This window comes from Neovison vison, chromosome 2 (genome assembly GCF_020171115.1).
Source record: "Neovison vison isolate M4711 chromosome 2, ASM_NN_V1, whole genome shotgun sequence".
Lineage (NCBI taxonomy): Eukaryota > Metazoa > Chordata > Mammalia > Carnivora > Mustelidae > Neogale > Neogale vison.
The window spans coordinates 8456956-8469561 of NC_058092.1; the positions used below are offsets into that span (position 1 = coordinate 8456956).

At 46.8% G+C, this 12606-nt stretch overlaps 1 pseudogene; it reads right to left on the minus strand.

Annotated features, from left to right (window-relative positions):
- Window positions 1-4868: 4868 nt before the first annotated feature.
- On the minus strand, window positions 4869-10288 carry LOC122899069 (annotated as a pseudogene).
- Between the last annotated feature and the right edge of the window lie 2318 nt (window positions 10289-12606).

A 12606-nucleotide genomic window follows, 5' to 3' on the forward strand; every position in this document is an offset into this window, starting at 1 on the left:
GCTGGGGGCGTAGCTCCGTGCCACCGCCGGGGCTAGTGAAACGGTGTTCACGTCCAAGACAAGTCATTGATGGAAGGGAGACAGCCAGGAGAGAGAACAGAAAGAGAAGATAAATGCCTTTGTTACTTATTTTTCTGTGCACCTCCACTGGAACAAGAATAATGGAAATCAGAATAGAAGGGGGAAAAAATTACCCATGGTCCTGACATCCTTCACAAATCATGCCGTGACATATTTATTTGTGATGAGAGGCTCTGGGCAGAAGCCGTGGGCAGTGGGGGCAGGTCCATAGAGCGGGGAACCAGGTTCCAGGGCCGCCCCTGGAATTCCCAGCCTCACTGCCAATGTGCCAGAGAAGCCGGAGCAGAAGCGGGGGGCAGCTTCCACTGAGGTCCCATCTGGAAAATGGGACAGAGGAACAGAGTCAGCAGAACACAGGGGCATCGCATTTGGGATGAGAGGGAGGCTGGGGTGGGTGAGAGGGAGGCAGGCAGGCAGGAGTGGGAGCCCGGGGCTTCAGCACTTGGACCATCAGGAGTCGTTCTCAGCTCCAACCTCCAGGCTGTGCACTCTGAGCCTGGTGATCTGGAACAACTTCACCTCTCCGAGCCTCAGTTTTACCTTCTGCAAAATGGGGTGTATATCTCACAAGGTTATTGAGGAGATGAAATAATACAATATTTATATAGTTAGATATAACAGTAACCATACACATCTATGTACAATCTATACACAATTTAGCACACTTGGAAAGCATTTTACAGACACACTAAATCCTCCTTCCGCGACAGCTACTGTTACTACTACTACCGTGACTATTCTATTAAAGGGAAGAGCAGAGTAAACAAGTGAAAGAAATCAGAATAAAAATACCCCTCTTCTCACTGCTCACAAGGTTTTGAACCCAGTAGATGGAGGAAGAAACTCCTTTAGAACATATCATTCAAAACACAAGAAACTGGCTGTTTTCCAGCCAAGGAAAAAAAAAGAACACTGTAACGTATCACACACGCACACATATCTCCTTTCACGGGATCAAGCTGAGGCAATTACCAAGTCTCAGAGCACTGCCCCGAGTCACATCCCCTCAAAAGGAATTTGCGAGCATGACTCCTACTTCAGAGCCTAAAATCCCGCCAAGTGGGGGAACTGACAGCTCAGAAAATTGCAAGAACCCTGTGATGTCAGGAAACACACAGCGTGGGCCCTAACCAAGCTCCCGAATTCCATCTGCTTCCTGTTTCCTCAGCAGGTGCCATCCTGGAAGGAGGGGCCTGGCTGGAGGGAGCACAGTCGTGTGACGGGAGGCAGGAGGGGTGGAGTGGGCTCCGCGGGCTCTGAGGTCCGAAGCTGGCTCACCTCCTGGGCAATGTGTGAGCCTGAGCCAGTCCTTTGGCATTTCCAAGCCTTGGTTTCTCCATCTGTAGATGGTCTTCTTGAGTCTCTACTTCCTGGGAGATGGCGGGAGTCATCAAACAGCGCAATGCCTGATGCCCGAGATGCTCTTGCAGTGAAAGCTGTGGGTGACCTTCCAGTCCCGCTGGCATGCACCCTTCCTGCCAAAGCCAACAGCTTCCTACAAACAGGCCTCTGTAGGTCCTTTCTTAGAGCCTTTACTCGCTGCCTGGACCCTTGCAGGGACGACAGTCTAGAGTTGGCAGAGGGACGTCTGGGTGACTCAGTCAATTAAGCCTCTGACTCTTGATTTCAGCTCAGGTCATGATCTCAGGATCGTGTGATCAGAGCCCCATGTTGGGCTCTGCACTCAGCATGGAGGCGGCTTGAGGATTCCCTCTCTCTGTCCCTCCCCCGTTCTCTCTCTCTCTCTCTCTCTCTGTCTTCTCTCAAATAAATAAATAAATCTTTAGGGGGAAAAAAAAGAGAGTTGGCAGAGAAACCCCCAGCTTCTTTACCCCTCACCGGCAACTCTGCTCTAAGAAGGCTCCCTGAGGTCCCCAGAAGCGAGTCTGTTTGCCCACAGCGGTCAACTGCTCATTAACACCTGTTGCATTGGCTTCCTTCCCTTCTCTTTTCCAACTTTGCTTCTCCCAATCAGTGATCCCTGGGCCTGCCTCTAGGGAAACTCAGCCTAAGACAGAGCTCAATAAATGTCACTGTTTAAATGGTAAGAAGGGGGCACCTGGCTGGCTTGGTGGGTGGAGCATGTGACTCATGACCTTGGAGTTGTAAGTTTGAGCCCTACATTGGGTGTAGAGATTACTTATAAGTAAAGTCGTTTAAAAATAGTAAGAAGAAGAGGGGCCAATAACATGGCAGCATCTTGAGTCTGAGGTCCCAACAGAACATCGAGTTAGCGTCCCATCTAAGGCTCAGGAGAAATGACTAGAGAAGACCACTGGAGATCATCCACAGAGAAGAGATGGGAGGGGGGCGGTTGTTATTGTTTGGTTTCGATTTTCCAAAGATGCATAGAAACAGAAATAAGTTGGTCAGACCCTGGTTGGGGGTAGAAACAAAACTTGTTTTAGATTGAACCAAAGCACATCCCCAAAAGTATTGTATTGCGGGAGATCTTTAAAATGAGATCTGTAGTGAACTTTTCCTCCTCTTCTGGGGAATGTGGTTCCTAAGAACTACCACCTCGTTCTGTTCCAAATCGGTCTTGTGCTCCCGGGAAGCTGCAGGAAGTTACTTGAAAGCTGATTCTTTAAAATACGGCTTTCTATTTTGTTCTTACTGCTGCAATCTTGACTGCACTGAGCATGAACAATTTCGCCTTGAGCTCACTGGGATTTCAACAAGTCCCAGGGATGGCCCCTCCACTTTTGGTTGCAAGTTCTCTCTTCGAGGGTTCTTTCTCATGCACTCATTCATCACACATTTATTTGTCGACATAGATGGGATAGACACGGTGCTGGTGGGTTTTGGAGTGCGTGTGAGCCAGAGAAAGTTTGCAGAAGTTGGTTTTGCTCAAATTTACAAGGGAATGTGGAGGAAGAAAAGAAAGTGGTTAGACAAAGAGCTGCAGGGCAGACATTTGTAGGACAAGATGGGAAATGGGAGGGATGCAGACAGGACGACTGGGAAAGCCAGAGGAAGAAGAGCTCAAAGAAGTGGGGCAGGGTGGGGAGATTTTTCACTATTAGATTAGAAAAAATATTAATGGCAATATACATTGTTGTTGAAGACATAGAGAAACAAGCACTCTCCAATGTGATCTGTGGTTATAACTTGATATAATTTTTCTGGAGGACAATGTAGTAATGTGTACCCAAGAGCAATTTTTCTCTCATTCATTTATCATTAGATTTTGCTTCTGAAATGTTCTACCTAATTTTGTTTTAATAGGGGGAAATTGGGATCCCTCTGCATTTACTCTAAAAGTCCAGAACAATAGGCATTTGGTTCAATAAATTGTGGTTTTACCCAGACTGAAATACCGGGAGCTGTTTAAATGGATGGTGTGAATGTTTACTGGCGTGAGAGAAGATTTGACAATATGGCAAATGGGAAAACAATTCATGCCAAGAATGATCTCAATATTTTCTTCTGGTTGTTAATAGCTATTGATTAAAGTATACAAGAATCAGGGCTCCTGACCAGCTCTGTGGGTATAGCATGCAACTCTTGATCTCGGGGTTGTGAATTCAAGTTGGTTGCAGAGATTACTTAAAGACAAAAATCTTTAAAAAAAAAATAAAGAGGGGTGCCTTGGTGGCTCAGTGGGTTAAGCATCCAGCTCTTGATTTCAATTTAGGTCATGATCTCAGGGTCGTAATATTGAACCCTTCGTTGGGCTCTACACTCAGTGTGGAGCCTGCTTGGGATTCTCTGCACCCTCCTTCCCTCTGAACCCATCCCCAAAAGTGCCATAAATAAATAAATAAATAAATAAGAACTGTAACACGGTGTCAATAGGGGTTCTTCTTGGTGATGGATAGTGAGGGTGTCTTTGGTGGGACCTCAACTCCTTGTGGTCCATTAGGACCTTCAGGTAGTGTCTGTTTCGATGACGCCAGAACCACTCAACCCCCTTCTAACGTGCATTCCCTTCTGCCAATGTCGGAATTGCCTCCCCCTCAAAACCCCACTGTATTCCAAAGGCTCCCTTGCAGCTCAGTCACCTCAGGGAGCTTACAGCCTTTAAATACTCCCACAGAATAAATGGCATCCTTCCAAAATTCATACGTAGAAGCCCTCACCCTCAGTGTGATGGGATTTGAAGGTGGCCCCTTTGGGAGGTGATTAGCCAAGGTCGTGAGGGCAGGGCCCCGTAGAAGAGGAGACACCAAACAACTTGATTCCCCACCCCCACCCTCTCCCTCTCCCTCTCCCTCTCCCTCTCCAGCTGTCTCCCTCTCCCTCTCCCTCTCGCCACCATGTGAGGACACTGGAGGAAGGCAGCCTTCTGCAAGCCAGGAAGAGAGTCCTCGCCAGGAAATGGATCAGCCAGCATCTTGCTCTTAGGCTTCTCAGCCTCTAGAACTATGAGGAACATGTGTCCGTTGTTTAAGCCCGCCACTGTGTGCTATTTAGTTAGCAGTAGCCTGAACTCGTACAAATACCATTTCCATCTTTTAGGTGGCAAGCCAGGATTCTGAAGTCAGATTCCCTTCCACATCTTTTTTTTTTAACTTGTATTTATTTATTTTTGAGAGAGAGAGAGGAGAGAGAGAGACCACGAGCAGGGGGAGGGCGGAGGGAGAAGCAGGCTCCCCGCTGAGCAGAGAGCCTGATGCAGGGCTCAATCCCAGGATCCAGGGATCACGACCTGAGCTGAAGGCAGATGGTAAACTGACTGAGCCACCCAGGCACCCTTCCTTCCACCTCTTAAATGTAAACCTCTCTTCTTTTCTAAACACTGGCATCCATGGGACTTGACTGCTTTGGCTATTTCTGTCTGGTGACTATAGCTCCACTTCTGGGGAGTTCCAGTGCCCCGAAATCAGTGACCTGGCAGAGCTCAGGACCCCAGTGTTGCTGGGGTGGACAGTGGCAGCTGCATCCTGATTCAGCAGCTGGATCAGGGTGGCAGTGGTGTCAATCTGGAACCAGTCACCAGAAGAGCAGCACTTCCCCCTCCCACCAACTCCACAAGAAGTTTCCCGAATGTGACAGTGACAACCTCCCCATTGGTGGCCCAGCTCTGCTGTGTGATTATAGAAGTCAATGCTGAAACCTCAAACTGGAGTCTGGGTCTTCAGGCCCTGATGATTCTACAGACCACTGAGGACCCTGAGACATGTCCCCATTTCGTTCTGCAACTAGCTGAGTGACCTTGCCTCGTTACACCAGGCAGAGGATCTGAGTATGTCCCTTCTCCATCATCCTGCTTATTTTCATAGCACAAACTCCAAACCGAACTTCCCTTGGGACCTTCCCTTTGATTCTCAACACGTCTCAACAGTGACTATTCTTGTGCTCTTGCCATAATTAACCCTAAGACAAGATGATTCCTCTGCCTGACCAAGACAGTTTGTCTCCTACGACCTGATTTCGAAAATTTAGGGGCACCTGGGTGGCTCAGTCGGTGAAGCAGTTGCCTTCAGCTCAGGTCGTGATCCCAGGGTCTGGGATCGAGGTCCACATTAGGCTCCCTGCTCAGCGGAGAACCTATTTCTCCCTCTCCCCCTGGTTGTGCTCTCTCCCACTATCTCTCTCTGTGTGTCAAATAAATAAATAAAATATTTAAGAAAAATCTGGATCACCATCTCTGGTTGTTTCTGATATTTACTGTCACATGTTACTAACACCATAAAAGAAGTTTCAGAAATAAAAATGTCCACCCAAAACCATAAGATACCTAGGAATAAACCTAACCAAAGAGGCAAAGAATCTGTACCTAGAAAACTATTAAGTACTTATGAAAGAAATTGAGGAAGACACAAAGAAATGGAAAAATGTTTCATACTCATGGATTGGAAGAACAAATATTGTGAAAATGTCTATGCTACCTAAAGAAATCTACACATCTAATGCAATACCTATCAAAATACCATCAATTTTTCTCAAAGAAATGGAACAAATAATCCTAAAACTTATATGGAACCAGAAAAGACCCCAGTCGCCAGAGGAATGTTGAAAAAGAAAGCCAAAGTTGGTGATTTCACAATTCCAGACTTCAAGCTCTATTACAAAGCTGTAATCATCAAGACAGTATGATATTGGCACAAAAATAGACACAGATCAATGGAACAGAATAGAGAGCCCAGAAATAGACCCTCAACTCTATGGTCAACTAATCTTCAACAAAGCAGGAAAGAATGTCTAAGGGAAAAAAGACAATTTCTTCAACAAATGGTGTTGGGAAAATTGGACAGCCACATACAGAAGAATGGAACTGGACCATTTCCTTACACCACACACAAAAATAGACTCAAAATGCATGAAGGTCCTCAATGTGAGAAAGGAATCCATCAAAATCCTTGAGGAGAACACAGACAACAACCTCTTTGTCCTCAGCCACAGCAAATTCTTCCTAGAAATATTGCCAAAGGCAAGGGAAGCAAAGGCAAAAATGAACTATTGGGACTTCATCAAGATCAAAAGCTTTGCACAGCAAAGGAAATAAGTCAACAAAACCAAAAGACAACTGACAGAATGGGAGTAGATATTTGCAAATGACATATCAGATAAAGGGCTAGTATCCAAAATCTATAAAGAGCTTAGCAAACTCAACACCCAAAGAACAAATAATCCAATCAAGAAATGGGCAGAAGACATGAACAGACATTTCTGCAAAGAAGACATCCAGATGGCCAACAGACACATGAAAAAGTGCTCCACATCACTCGGCATCAGGGAAATACAAATCAAAACCACAATGAGATACCCCTCACAACAGTCAGAATGGCTAAAATTAATAAGTCAGGAAACGACAGATATTGGCAAGGATACGGAAAAAGGGGAACCCTCCTACACTGTTGGTGGGAATGCAAGCTGCTGCAGCTACTCTAGAAAACAGCGTGGACGTTCCTCAAAAAGTTGAAAATAGAGCTACCCTCTGACCCAGCACTCACACTACTGGGTATTTACCCTAAAGATACAAATGTAGTGATCCTAAGGGGCACGTGCACCCGAATATTTATAGCAGCAATGTCCACAATAGCCAAACCATGGAAAGAACCTAGATGTCCATCAACAGATGAATGGATAAAGAAGCTGTGGTATATATATGTACAATGGAATACTATGCAGCCATCAAAAAATGAAATCTTGCCATGTGCAACGACAAGGATGGAACTAAAGGGTATTGTGCTGAGCAAAATAAGTCAATCATAGAAAGACAATTATCATATGATCTCTCTGATATGAGGAATTTGAGAGACAGAGTGGGGGCTTGTGGGGGGCAGGGAAGGAAAAAATGAAACAAGATGGGATCGGGAAGGAGACAAACCATAAGAGACTCTTAATCTCACAAAACAAGCTGAGGGTTGCTGGGGGTAGCGGGGATAGGGTGGCTGGGTTACAGACATTGGGGAGGGTATGTGCTATGGTGAGTGCTGTGAAATGTGTAAGCCTGACGATTCACAGACCTGTACCCCTGGGGCAAATAATACATTATAGGTAAATAAAAATAATTTTAAAAAAAGAAATGAAGATGTCATATGGGAAGATGAAAGAAAGGGCAACATATGAGCTGTGTTAGACAGAGGAACACAGTGTAGGAATTGGTTCCCTGAAAGAAGATGAGCAGATTTTACCATTGGGTTCTTGGTGAGTCCCCTGGGCACGTGTCATCCAATACCATAGTCACTGGCTACACCTGGCTACTGCGCACTTGAAATATGGTTATGGAGATGGGCTAGAGGTGCAAACTACACATCAGATCTCAAAGAGCTAATACAAAAAAAAGAATAGGAAATACTCCACTAACAATTTTTTTAAAGATTTTATTTATTTGACAGAGAAAGACACAGTGAGAGAGGGAACACAAGCTGGGGGAATGGGAGAGGGTGAAGCAGGCTTCCCACCGAGCAGGGAGCCCAAGGCGGGGCTGGATCCCAGGAACCCGGGATCATGACCCGAGCCAAAGGCAGACGCTTAATGACTGAGCCACCCAGGTGCCCGTCCACTAATAATTTTTTATTGGTGACATGTTACAGGTTGAAATGATACCAGTTTGGATATACTGAGTTAAATGAAACATATTATTAAAATTAATTTTACTTGTCTCTTTTTACTTTTTGAAGGTGGCTAGGACATGTTCAAGTCCACATGTAGCTGGCATTCTAGTTGTCTCCCAGGGACGGTCCTGCCCTGGTGCCTCTTGGGGGTGGGAGAGGCAAGAGCCTCAGTTTTGGGGTCAGGAAGTGAGTACGTTAAGGGGAGACCTAGGCAGAGGGTGGAGAGGGAAGTTTGCTGTTTCAGAAAACGCAGGGAAGAGAGAACAAGGACTATGGCTTGGGGAGAGGAAGGGAGAAGAGTTGTATCTGAAGATGGGGAACCTGAGGACGCTGGCTGAAGATTAGGATAGAGGAGGGAGAAGGCAAATCTGCCAGAGAGAGGAAGAAATAATGAGCCAGTTCCAGAGTGGGGATGGAAGACAGGAGCAGACACTGGGGAGGAACATTCACGGGCATTGTTCCCTTAACTGAAGAGACAGGCTGAAACAGTACAGTACACATTGGAGACGACGTATTACGTGTAATATGCACTTAGACAAAAGACTGGGAGTGATCACAGGGAACGTTCGCACTCCCTGGGAGTAGGATTGCCATTTTCCCTCACGTGGGTTTTTCTGTGCTTTCCCCAGTCTCCTCCGACATACAGGTATTGATCTTGTAATTAGAAAAGCAAATAAAAGAATTTTTTTTCAAGACTCCAAGAGGCCAGAGAAGCTTCTGGGCTGGAGAAGGACACACACAAAGCAGTTGTTCTGAGTCCCCTGAGATTCACCCCAGACCTGACCCCAGGTTTAAGAATTGGAATCTTGACGAAGGAGTTCCCCCCAGTGATTTTGAAGGGAATCCAACTGATTTTCTGGCTCTGCTGCACAGCCCATAAAGGGGACTGGAGGCATTGGAGGCTTTGCAATGCAGAGGTGCATGCTGGGTACAGGCTGAGAGGCTATTGGTGCTTAGACTGAGGGTCTTCCAGGGGTGGGGTTGGGGAGCTGGCTCAGCAACCATTTTTAGGCAGCAGTGAAGAAGCCTGAGAGGGCTGTAGGGACACATTGGCAACTGGGAGCCTCCCGGCCAGACTTGAGGCTGAGGGATGGAGTCAGCACCAGCCTGGTGGGTTCCTGGTACTGCCTGTTGCATTAATTTTCTTAAGTCCTCGGACTTTAATCCCCTGCACCTGGCAAGGGCTGATTTGGGTAATCCTAGTTTACTTTGAGGTTAAGAGAAAATGAGCTCATGCCTCCCTGAGGGAGCGCTAACTATGTGCCCAGCAGTGGGGGAGCACTGGACATGCCCCATCCCACTGAATCTTCTCAACCACCCTGCAGGTGCCCAAATCTGCAATCCTTCCATTTTACAGACGACTAAATGGGCTCAGAGAAGTTAAGCCATCTGCCCAAAGGAATGAAGGTCCAAGGGTGATAACCAAGTGGCAAAGGCAGAATTCTAACTAAGGTCTGTTCATTGCATGGCCCATCCCGAGCTTTCTTACTTTATTTTTTTTTAACTCCTCCAGTGTTTATTGAATAGTAAGCTGTTGCCAGCACTGTTGAAATCTGCAACTCACTCACGCAGTTCCTTCTCTTTGCTACCGCCTGAGAAGGAAGCCAGGAGAAGGACCATCCCAAATGCCAGAAAGTAGCCAGAGGAGTGGGGTTGCAGAAAGAAGGGAAAAAGCAGGGAGAGGAAGGAGCAAGACAGGGTACAGAGCTACCCTCACAGGGACATACACACATACACATACACACACAGAGACGCCTACACACACAGATACTCACACAGACAGACAGACACACATGCACATGCAAGGATCGGGGTGTCAGTTTCTGCCCCCACGCAGTGGCCTCAGGGACATCAAGGAAAGACCAGGCATCCACAAGACCTTCCAATCCTTCCTGTCTTGAAGCATCTGCTGTGAGGGTCTGGGCCAAGGTCACTGGCCCATCCAAAGCAGCTTGGATGGAGGCCAGCTTCAGAAACTTGCTCTCCATGTCTATGTAGCCATCACCTCTCTTCTTGGAGTGAACCAACGTCACTGCTACCATCACTTCAAAGAAGCCAGTGGCCTATGGAATCCCTTCACCATAGACGTCCAGGCATCTGGGGACCTCATCTTCCAACTTCTTGAACTGAAGATACTTGGACTTGTAGCCTCAAGCACCACAATAAATGATTTGGTCAGTGAGGGCCATGGCTAGGGGCCACAGTATGGGAATCAGCACAAATGGGCAACCCACCTACGGCATGGACATTGAACTCTCCATCCTGAGCTTCTTGCCTTCCTCAGCCTTTGGTGTGCATATCTGTGCATCATGGATGTGGGGCTTGGACTTGAGAGAAGAGCGGAATGCTGCATCTCTCTCCATTACCCGTCAGGAAGGTGGAGAGTGTCCAGGCTGGCCTCCCGAGGAGGGACACTGGGAGGCGGGGGTGGCTTTCAGGGAAGGGACCCCTGGGACTGGGCCCAGAAAGTACTCTGTTCAATACGGCATCATTTTCAACTTGCCGGGACTTGCCAAATGAATTACAAAATAAAGACCCAAATGACAGAATAATGAGCAATTCATTTGAAATGTAAAATAAATAGGTAAACCTCTGGTGAGAAGGCAGGATAAATGGCATTCGTCTGACATTTGGTGATTAAATTAAACAGTAATGAACTTGTGAATAATGTGCCTAGAGATGGCTAGGGAGGGCGATTATTTTTTTTCTGAAACCAAGGCCTTAAAGCTCCAGCTGTTCTCAATTCTCATGGCTGGGAGCCTAGCTGGGGGTCACAGACTCTGGGAGTTGGTGGCAGGTAACTGGTCCACCTACCCCACCAGAGACTCAGACTGGAGGGCAGAGCTTCCAGAGACCCAAGTCCAGGTCAGTCAGTACTAGGAGAACCTTCCAGACCATCTAGTCCATTTCTGGACCTGTAGAGCCAGTATCAAGTCTTCTGGCCTGCCTGCTTCACCACATTTTCTCTTCTCCCCTATAGTCCTCAGAGATGTGGTCCTCAGAGATGACCCCCCCAGAAACCACACCTCCTGACATTCACACCTTTACATGGTGCCTCCCCTTAAATCCAATCTTGCTTGTGATTTGCTTTTAGCCATGATGGAAGTGACACTGTGTAGCTTCCCAGGCTGGGTCATAAGAAACTTTGTAACTTCTACCTAAGACTCTTGGAACACTCCAGAGAAAGCCAGCCACCATGTAAGAAGTCCAACTCGTCCTCCATGCTGTGAGGAAGCCCAAGCTAGCCACATGGAGAGGCTGCATAAAGAGGGAGAGATTGGGGTGTCTGGGTGGCTCAGTTGGTTAAGCATCCAGCTCCCGGTTTTGGCTTAGGTCATGATCACATGGGTCATGAGATCAAGTCCCGTGTCATGCTCTGAACTCAGTGGGGAGTCTTCTTGAAGATTCTCTCCCTCTGCAACACATTTGCTGGCTGCCTTTCTCTTTCTCCCTCACCCTCTCAAATAAATAAATAAATCTTAAAAAAAAAAAAAGAGGAGAGATTGCTGAACAGCTGCTGGGTATTCTGGGACCTCTCAAATGAGGCACAAGACATGTGCATGAAGAAGCCATCTTGAAATCAGCCCTGCCAAGCTTTTGGATGATTCCAACACCAGCCACCATCTGGCTAGAAACCACATAAGAGACCCCAACTGAACTGAGTCTAGTCAACCTACAAAAATGTGAGAGTTAATAATAAATTGTTTTCCGTTAGTGTGGTGATTGATTTTATGTGTCAACTTGAGTGGGCTAAGGGATGCCCAGATAGCTGAAAAAAAAAACATTATTTCTGGGTGTCAGGTGACCCACCAAGCCATAAAGTTGGGTTTGCACACCACACTCTCCCATCAAATGAAAGTGGTATAAATGAGATCAGACCCAATCAGGCCCTGAAGGCACAAGTAAGTTACAGGAAAGCATGTCCCAAATGCCCATGGTCCCTATCCTTGCTATACTGCTTTCTCTCCCAGCCTATACCACATGGGGAGTTCCCTACCATTGACTGACAGAGGAAGGGAAGAACTCAGACCTGGTTTGTGGGTGGCTCTGCACAACATGCACGTTACCACCCAGAGTGGACAGCCACAGCATGGCAGTCCTTCCCTGGGACATCCCTGAAGACACGGTCCCAAAGACAAACTCCCAAAGAGGGCAGACAAAGTGGGCAAAACTTTAAACCATGCACCTTGTTGTCCACTTTTGTTGGCAGGAAAAATGACCAGATGTGTGGCTATATACTGATTTATGAGCTGTGGCCAATGGTTTAGCTGGATGGTTGGAAGGAATGCGATTTAAAAATTGGTGACAACAGAATTTGAGGAAGAGGTATGTGGATAGTCTTCTCTCAATGGGCAAAAAAAGGTGAAGATATTTCTCTTTCACATGAATGCTCACCAAAAGGTAATCTCAGCAGAGGAAGACTTTCATAACCAAGTGGATAGGATGACCTCTTCCATGATACCAGCCAGCCTCTCTCCTCAGCCACCCGTCATTGCCCAATGGGTTCATGAATAAAATG